The sequence below is a fragment of the Pinus tabuliformis genome, chromosome 7 (genome assembly GCF_031772625.1).
Source record: "Pinus tabuliformis cultivar Carrire ecotype Pingquan chromosome 7, CPIR1, whole genome shotgun sequence".
NCBI lineage: Eukaryota > Viridiplantae > Streptophyta > Pinopsida > Pinales > Pinaceae > Pinus > Pinus tabuliformis.
The window spans coordinates 941,031,126-941,040,516 of NC_142293.1; the positions used below are offsets into that span (position 1 = coordinate 941,031,126).

General features: G+C 31.1%; 1 pseudogene; it reads left to right on the plus strand.

Annotated features, from left to right (window-relative positions):
* Nucleotides 1-6,907: 6,907 nt before the first annotated feature.
* On the plus strand, nt 6,908-7,840 carry LOC149250734 (uncharacterized; annotated as a pseudogene).
* Nucleotides 7,841-9,391: the final 1,551 nt, after the last annotated feature.

Consider the following 9,391-nt stretch of genomic DNA (forward strand, 5'->3'; position numbering starts at 1 on the left):
GGATACGCATTCTCTATAGGTTTAGGAGATAATATGTTGATTTCATCTTGGATATCTAATCTAAGGCCATTTATATATGTGGTTATCTTCTCTATAGTTTCATCCACATATCCTACCCTGATATTTAATTTATACAATCATCGGTGTACTCCCTTACAGACATCAATCTCTATATAAAATTATACATTTTTCTAAACAAAGAGATTTGGTAATCCTTAGGCAGAAATTTTCTTCTAAGTTTTACAACCATCCTATTCCTTCTTTTGATCTTATTTTTTTTTCCCTCTCCTTTCATCCTGCGCACCATTCCATCGTAACGCTACATGTCCTTTTAGTCCAGTAACAACAAAATTTACCTTGTTTTCATCTTCCATATCCTCATATTCAAAGAACTTGTAAATATCATTAATACAATCCACAAGCTCTCCAAGGTTCATGCTACCATTATAATTTGGCACCTCAAGCTTAGGCTTTGATATAGATCCCAAAACTATTCTTGACATCTTAATTTAAGTTTTCTCTTCATCTATTTGTTCTTCTTCTGGAGACTCTTCCTCTTCTGCACTCACATCTCCAGCTTGAGGATCCCTCTCTCTAACATTTTCCAGGGAATCCAATATTTCCTCTAATAATTGCATTGTTGCTATCACTTCAGCGTTTGCTATAGGTCTTCTTCCTCTTTGGCCTCCTCTTGCAACTCTATGAACCATGATTTTGTTCTTGGAGCAGATGCAAGATCTGCTCTAATACCCAAAATGGTGTAGGTTATTGAGACTCTCTCTCTCTCTCTCTCTCTCTCTCTCTCTCTCTCTATATATATCTATCTCTCTATATATATATATATATATATATATATATATTCAATCCCCCAAGAGGAATTGCACCAAGTCCCAGCTTATGTGGTGTTGTTACTTATATATAAATAGGGTGTATGTTATATATATAAAGGAATCCACCAAGAGAAATTGCACCAAGTCCCAAGTTATGTGGTGTTGTTACTTATATATAAATAGGGCGTATGTTATATATATAAATGGTCATGAGGAGGAATTATTTTACAATATAAATGAGTCACAAGGAGGTCCCTTTTACAACCTAAAACAAAACGCAACCCCATAGCACTTTAGCACTTACGTTGTACAGGAGAAAGGTCCCATGACGACAAGGGATGACCAGCACGACAAATATCAAACCCTGGAATTTTTATTTATGAGTGACCTTTGCTTCCCTTTTGAAAAAATTCTAGGAGAAAAACCTTCGAGACATGAATTCCTCCTATCACTTGTCGACCCAAGAGTATGCCCCAATGATTTTTATAGCGAGGGTCCCTATGTGCCTCATTACAAATTCTCAGGATTCCAACAACAACATCCTTTATATATATATATATATATACGCATAAAGGATGTTGGTCACCTTTTGACGGATTTGACCTCCCTTAAAAAAACCTAAGCCTTAGCTTTTTCAAATACTCCTTCCTTCTGAAAAAATACAAAGAAGAACCCAGATTTGCAATAGGCTATGTTGATTCAAAGCTTAAGGGGAAACTATCTCAACTATATGCATTAAAACAACAATTCAACAAGGGTTGTGAGGAATTCACACAGAGGATTAAAACCTTACACATGGGATCTATTAGAGTTTTAATAAACACATAGGTCGCATGCAAATTTTATTACAAAAAAAAAAGAAAAAAGAAAAAAAAATCCAACTTTTTTATTACTCTGAAGCTTTGATAAATACATTTGGTCTTCATCCATATCCTTGAGAATAAGATTGAATGGGCCAATTTTGGCTTGGGATCAAGCTTCGAGCTCTCCTCTAACAAATTAATAACATACCAATAATAAAAATTACATGGCAAATTTAAACTAATTTCTCCTCATCTACACACAATAGAATACAAGGATTGAGAAACCAACTCCTCTAGTAAATTATTTTGACCTTCTATAAGTCAAAATAGAATTTGACCGATGCCCTGCATCACAAGTTCATATCATTTCAAATTAATAACATTTTTCAAATATAAATTATTTCTATGTGGAGTTCACGTACGTCGAAGATTGATGGTTGTTGTTCACAGAACATATCCATTCGAAGGGATCACTTCCTGCCAGTGCATTAGCACGACCTAACCTCAAGAGCATCGAGGAGAAAGGAACTTGTGACCTCCCATTAGCAAGGTGTTTTTAACGAGAAATCGACCAATTGAGCTAACCCTCAAGGCTATATTTTCATATATAAATATTAAATGTGTGGATAGAAATTTTTAAGATTTAACATTGAGAATTATTTTATTTTATACACACTGGGCTAATTTTCCTAAATCTATGTACTCATTTACTTGCTTTCTCATCTTTTATGCTATTATAAAAAAAAATAACTAACCATCATTTCTACATTAATACTATATAACATCTCTATTATTACCTTTATCACATCCCAGAGCATTTAGCATTACTAGATATACCTCCTCCTGGTGAAAAGAAAAGTATTCCAGAAACTATAAAACAAACAAAAATTATGCAAATTCACACAAAACAATTTATATCTTAAAAATAGAAATACCATGAACCAACAAAAGAAAAATTAATTTATCTATTTTTAATTCATTTTATTTGAAAAAATAAAATAAAAACATATCCCTTGTCATAGATAATAGTGATAAGTTTATTTTTAATAAATAACAAATGAGACAACTTCATGGCATTTAAACTACAAAGAGTGAGGTAGTATCAAAATCTATAAAAATGATGGTCCAAAGTAATTGATATTCTGACATGAATGTGCATTAGACAAATACACATTTTAATAAATTAACATGATTGTAAAACTTTTATGTTATTCTTTAACTTTTTTATTAGTTATTTGTCTTGTTTTAATAAGATCACTTATTTTCCCTATCCGTTAGTCTTTTCTCTATCCATTAGTCGTTACCCTTACTTTCTTCTTATGCATTCATTATCACAATTTAGACACAATAATTTCTTATATCACTTTCTATATGGTTCAGGATAGGTTTCTCTTTACTAGTTTTAATTTTAATTTTTTTTTAACTTTTTCTTTTTTTACTTTCATTCATTCAATGGTTACAAATCAAAGTGAGTACTTCAACTTCATATGTCATTTCAAATTAATAGGTTTTTTTTGAAAGGTTGTGAATCAACGTGAGTACTTCTAACTTCATATATCATTTTAAATTAATATGTTATTGGAAATATATATATATATATATATATATATATATATATATATATTTATTAATATTAAATGTATGAGTATAGATTTTACAATTTTATATTAGTAATTGGTTTATTTTATACATTTTAACTAATTTTTTTAAATCTATATACTCATTTACTTATTTTATTCATTTTTAATATTATTAAGAAGAATATTTTAAACATTTTTTATGCTATTATAAGAATCATATATTTTATTTTTACATGTGTACCATAAAACATCTTTTAAGATGTGTTTTATTTTATTTACATTTATTTTAGTTTATTTTAATGCATATACTATTTATTATCTTTTTTATTTTCAAATGGTTAGGAATCAACCTTACTACTTTAAGTTCATATAGCATTTTATATTAATAATATGTTTCCAAATATATATATATTAAATATGTTGGTACATATTTTTAAGATTTTGTATTAGAAATTATTTTATTTAAAACATTTGAACTATTTTTTATTAAATCTATGTAATCATTTCCTTACTAGTTTGTTTATTTTTAATGCTATTATAGAGAACAACTAACCATCATTTCTATATATACACATTTACTTATCAGTTTGCTTATTTTTTATGCTATTATAAGAAACAACTAACCATCATTTCTACATGTGTAATATGTGTAATATATAACGTCTTCATTATTACTAATGTCATATATTGGATGCCTCGATGTGAACTTTAGCACTTACCTGGCAGTTAAAGTGTGTTGACTTTATATTATTTTGTTGAGTTTTTGTAATTTTAAAAATTTCAAAAAATGTTGAATATTCTTATTTTCTTGTAAATTCAAAAAAAAAAAAATCTTATTTTTAATTTTCCATTAGCCCCGATGAAACATAATTTCCCTAGGAAAGTGATTTATTTTTAGTATTCCCCAAACTATTTATTTTTAGTATTTGTAAGTGTGACAAATCATTTTAAAATAATAAAAAAATAACTAATTTTTTGAGCAGCCATTTCGTTAATAAGTACTATGTCATTGTTAGGATGACACTGTTATTGCTATATTCAATAATACCAAAATTAATATAGTTTCAAGTACGTTACCTACGAGCGGGGGATCAGTGCGACTTCATAACATTGATGACATGGGAGGTGAGAGTTAGTCCCATGGTCCGCGCGGGTTTTTCAATCAATTCAAATGCTAATGTTTTCAGTTGAAAAACAAACTGAAATCTACATCCAACACAATTCCGAAGAGGAAAACTAAAGCTTACATCATTCTAATACTGAAGACGACGAATTCATACCTATGTCATTCAAAATTTGAAGCCTTGCTGCTTACACAGTGAGACAATATTATATTGTGTGCAGTGCCTTGTGATTGCTCGTCATCCGATCCATGCAGAGCCAGATACTAAACCAAATAATGACTGGTCTACAAATGAACTCAACTAAATTTAATAATCAACCAAATTTAATAATTATTGTATGTCCGACCCATAAAACCTAGATAAATTAATTCTCAAATATCAAGCAATCTAGCACTTCTAAGAAGTTCATCGCATGGCCTGTTACCACTTGTTCCGAAAATTGTTTGTAATTTTTGAACAAGAAGCCGTTTTCCTAGTGGCCAACAACAAATCAGATACACTTAAGGTTGGCCCATATCCTAGATCGTAGATTGCCCCAAAGGAGGGACCATGGATGAATAATGTGTTCAACCTAGTCGTCATTTCGGACTAATCTTTATTACCATTTAACGTTAGAGCAAATTGAAAGCTCGATAAATATTATTTGTTACAACATATGGCTTGGATGGAAAAAGCCAATTTCAATGAATCTACAAGGTAGAAACACATCTATACTCTTATATCCCCTTTTGGATTACATAGTGCCGAAATTTTATTAGTTGAATAATAAATTATTTCACCCTGATGTGTGGACATAGTCAGAGTGATTCAATTATTGATGATAAATTAACATAGATCCAATTTAAGTATACATCTAACATGAATTTAGGGATCAAATTTTTTTAAGCTCAAATTTTTTTAAAATGAAAAATACAATGTGCTATTTTTCATTGTTTAAATTGTAATTTTGAATGCTAAATAGAGTATATATAGGACCAAATAAATGTTTTAACCATAAAGTTTAATTTTCTGTGATATATATATATATATATATATATATATATATATATATATATACGTAATTAATATTAAAGTATTTTACATAACATGTACATCCAGATATTTTGCAAATTAAAATGGTTTTTTTATTATTAATATATTTTAAGGTATATATCAATATTAATTCATATTAAAATATTTTATAATAACCGACATTGAATTTTTTTTATACAATATTTTTTTTCTATAGATAAATTAGTTCATATGGGCATCAATTAGCTAACATCTTCAAATAGTTTATTTAAATATCTTTGAAAAGTATTACTCACATAGTTTTTTTACTTCCAATTACTTTAGAACATATTCATTTTTAATATTATATCAAACATTATTTTTCAATTTAGAATATAATTTTTATTTTACTTTTTTATTTTTAAAGGGAAAAGATGGACAAACATACTTACACATCCCCTCATAGTGGGTTGTAGAATAAGCCTCTCAATCATGGAACAGATCTTTGCATATAACTGTCATAATGCTTAAACATAACAAAATGTCAATTTTTGGATTCATACTCTTATCATTAAATTTAGGTTAAAAATGAAATTCAATGAAATTTGGGTTAAAAATGATTTGTGTGAGTAGAGTGAAACTCTTTATCAACGCCTCGACACTGTGAAATAAAATATGAGTGTACCTAAAGATGTGGTTGCATATGGTTACATGACTGCAATGTTATTTTTAAGCGGAAAGGCATTTCCTTTAGTGGCTTGGGGTGGGCTAACACTATTCACCCCAGCCAATGGAAGAGCTTGAATTTCACCTTTCCAACCAAATAAATTTTTCCATGTGTTTGTCTCTCCAACCAATAGAAAATTTCCACCTGTCCAGCTTGCTTTCAGCTCAGCTTTCCCTACTTGCCTATTTTTGCAACTCTCTACTGACACGAAATCCTCCACCATACATGTTTGCAAACATTTCCCTCCCTTTCGTGTCTTATGCTCCTCTCTGACACCATCTCCCTCACATGACCTTACCGGTAGTTGTACCCTTCTCCTCTCTGGCAAGAGCTAACTAGCCTGTTATCAGGCATTTAATGCACCCGATAGCGGCCTCACCATACATACATGGCATATGTAACGTGACAGTCCTCTAGCCGAGAAAGGCCTCAAGTCTCCACCAGGAAATACCGACAAGACGTGCCTGCCCCTTGATATTGTTTGCACGCAATGACAGTACTACAGTACGTCTAATTTATTATTGCATACTCCCATTGAATGTTGTAGGATTTCAAATTCGGTATTGTGCCTAATTTTTGAAATGAAATCCTCTTCCATTCGACCTTCAAGATACGATTCGAAAAAACTTGCTCGTCGTTACATTCTGAATGTTCGCGGAGAGAAACCTTGTGCCTGATCGAAGCTAGCATCAAGGACGCTGATGGACAGGTGGTGGCCTGCTCAATGCATGATGTGTTACACGATCTAGCACTGCAAATTGCCGAGAAGGAAGAAAACTGTTGTTTTAGAGCGGGCAAAGCTTTGGTGGAATTCCCTTTGAAATATTGCATAGGCAAGGGCAGGATTTCTCTAATGGAGAATAAATTTAAGTCAATCCCTTATGAATTCAAAGCTCAGGATATCCGGGCGATGTTGCTATCTGAGAGCAAATCTCTGGAAGATATTCTGTCCAGTGTGACAAGGACTCTTACATCTATTAGAGTGTTGGATTTGCGAGGAACGTCCATCAAAACATTTCCTGATAGCTTTGGAGCATTGAAGCATCTGGTTTTCTTCCGTCTAGCATGAGCACCGATAGCGAAGCTGCCCGATTCAACAACAAGATTGAAGAAACTCCAGATACTAGATTTGTCCCACTGTGGCCAGCTGAGTGAGTTGCCTTACAGGTTACATAAAATGACAAGTTTGATATATCTGGATCTGAGTTTCTGTTAAGGGGTAAAATACATCCTTGTGGGATTTCAACACTCACATCATTGCAGTATCTGAAAATGGAAAAGTGCTGGAAAGCTTGGCAGCAAACATCACAGCCAAGAACAAATTTATGTGATCTGAGGGGAAGTCATGCAGAGTACAAACAAGCTGCTATCTTCAGTGATATGCACAGTCTGAAGCACCTCAAATGGCTGGCACTGGAGGACTGGGCGCTGCCATTTACCAAGGGCGCATTAGGTAATATGGTAGAGATGAGAACCCTTATACTGCGGATGCTGCAGATGAAGGTGCTACCAGAGGACATGAAAAGTATTGTAGAGCTAAACTCTAGTTGTGTAATCCAACATTTTAGTTAAGATCCCATCATGGATATGTGATTTCGAGCAGTTAAGTTGTCTAATACTGAAGTCCTGTAGGGACCTTGAAGAGATTCCTATAGGGCTGGAGAAGCTGAAATGGTTGAGGAGACTGGATATAATTGGATCGTGGTCCTTAAAAGAGTTACCCGATGCCTATGGCAAGGAGGGTGCATTTCCAAGGCTGGAAAGGATCAGAAGGAGACACATTTGAAGCTTTCTTGCTCATTTTGATGATAATGGTGGGCACAGCAGAAGTCGCAGAGGTGAAGGCAGCAACACCAAGTCTGACACCGACAATGGAGGTTGTCACTGCTTCATTGCCCTTCCTCCCCTCTCATTTAAGCCCTCATTTCTGTGGAAAATTCAAATTACTCCATGCAAAAGGAGGGGATTATTGGGCAACTTATAGAGTGGCGACATAATATATGAGAGGTTTACTATTCTTTTTTCATCAGAGAGAGGTTTACTATTGTTAATACGCAGCTTCACATTTTCAGTTACGGGTCAACATAAGGATTTTGTGTGAGAACGTGAATGTTATCTGTGCATTTTGTTTACAGAGACATATTTTGTGTGAAAACGTGAATGTTATTTGTGCATTTTGTTTTCAAATAGATACCTCTTCCGGAAGTAAATACCATTCACAAATTTTTGTATATTGGGCGGAAGGTTATTGTTAAATATTTCTCGAGATTCGAAGGTAACAACTACGACAATTAATGATCCTTATTTGAAATTGAATTAATACTTTTAAAAAATAATAATTTAAAATTATAAATATTAAATTGATATATAATTTTGTTTAATAAAATAAATAATATTTTATTTTATTTAATTATTTAATCGATGTAAATATAATATTTTTAAATACACCAAAAAAAATAGTTACATTGAAATTAAATAATTTTTCATCCAACAATCAAATATGATGTATGATGTATGTTGTGGGTAAAAAGGATACCTAATAATCTAGGATTTCATTACTATTATAATGAAATGTATTTTTTGCATTTTTGCTTTATAACTTGGTTTCATTTTAGTTTTTGGGGATTTATGGAAATGCATGATAAAAGCAAATTATATGTTTGGTTTTCTTTTTTGCTTTATAACTTGATAGTTTCATTTTAGTTTTGGGGGATTTATCGAAATGCATGATCAAAGCAAATTATATGTTTGGTTTTCAAAAATAATTTAATAGTTTAATTTTTTATTTTTATTTTTAATAAAAAATTTAATAATTTAAATTTCAGATAAATTATATTAGTAATTTTTAATGGTTAACCTTTGGATTTTATTAATGAGATTGATTCTCAGGATTAACCTGAAAAAACTAATTTATTAATATAATTACAACTAATAAGATTTATTAATATAATTAGACTAATGAGATTTATTCTCAGGATTAACGTAAAAAAATTAATTTATTAATACAATTACGATTAAATAGTAGAGATACATTTTGTTCCATAAGGTTTTAGAATTAGCTTTTAGAATTATAAAATTATTTTAATTAAAACAAATATTAAGAGAAAATTTTTTATCAATATATAAGAAATTATTAGTAATTTAGCAAATGTATAATAAATTATTAAAATATTAATATTGTTTTTTTTTGTAAGCTAAGGTGGAACCATTTCTATTATAACGGGTTAAAACCAGTGCATACATACGATGGCCTCAACCCGCCCCGAAGGAAAACCGGGTCTGTTGGCCATCTAAAATTCTTAATGGCCATCCAAAAACAAAATTTTACTAGTCTGTT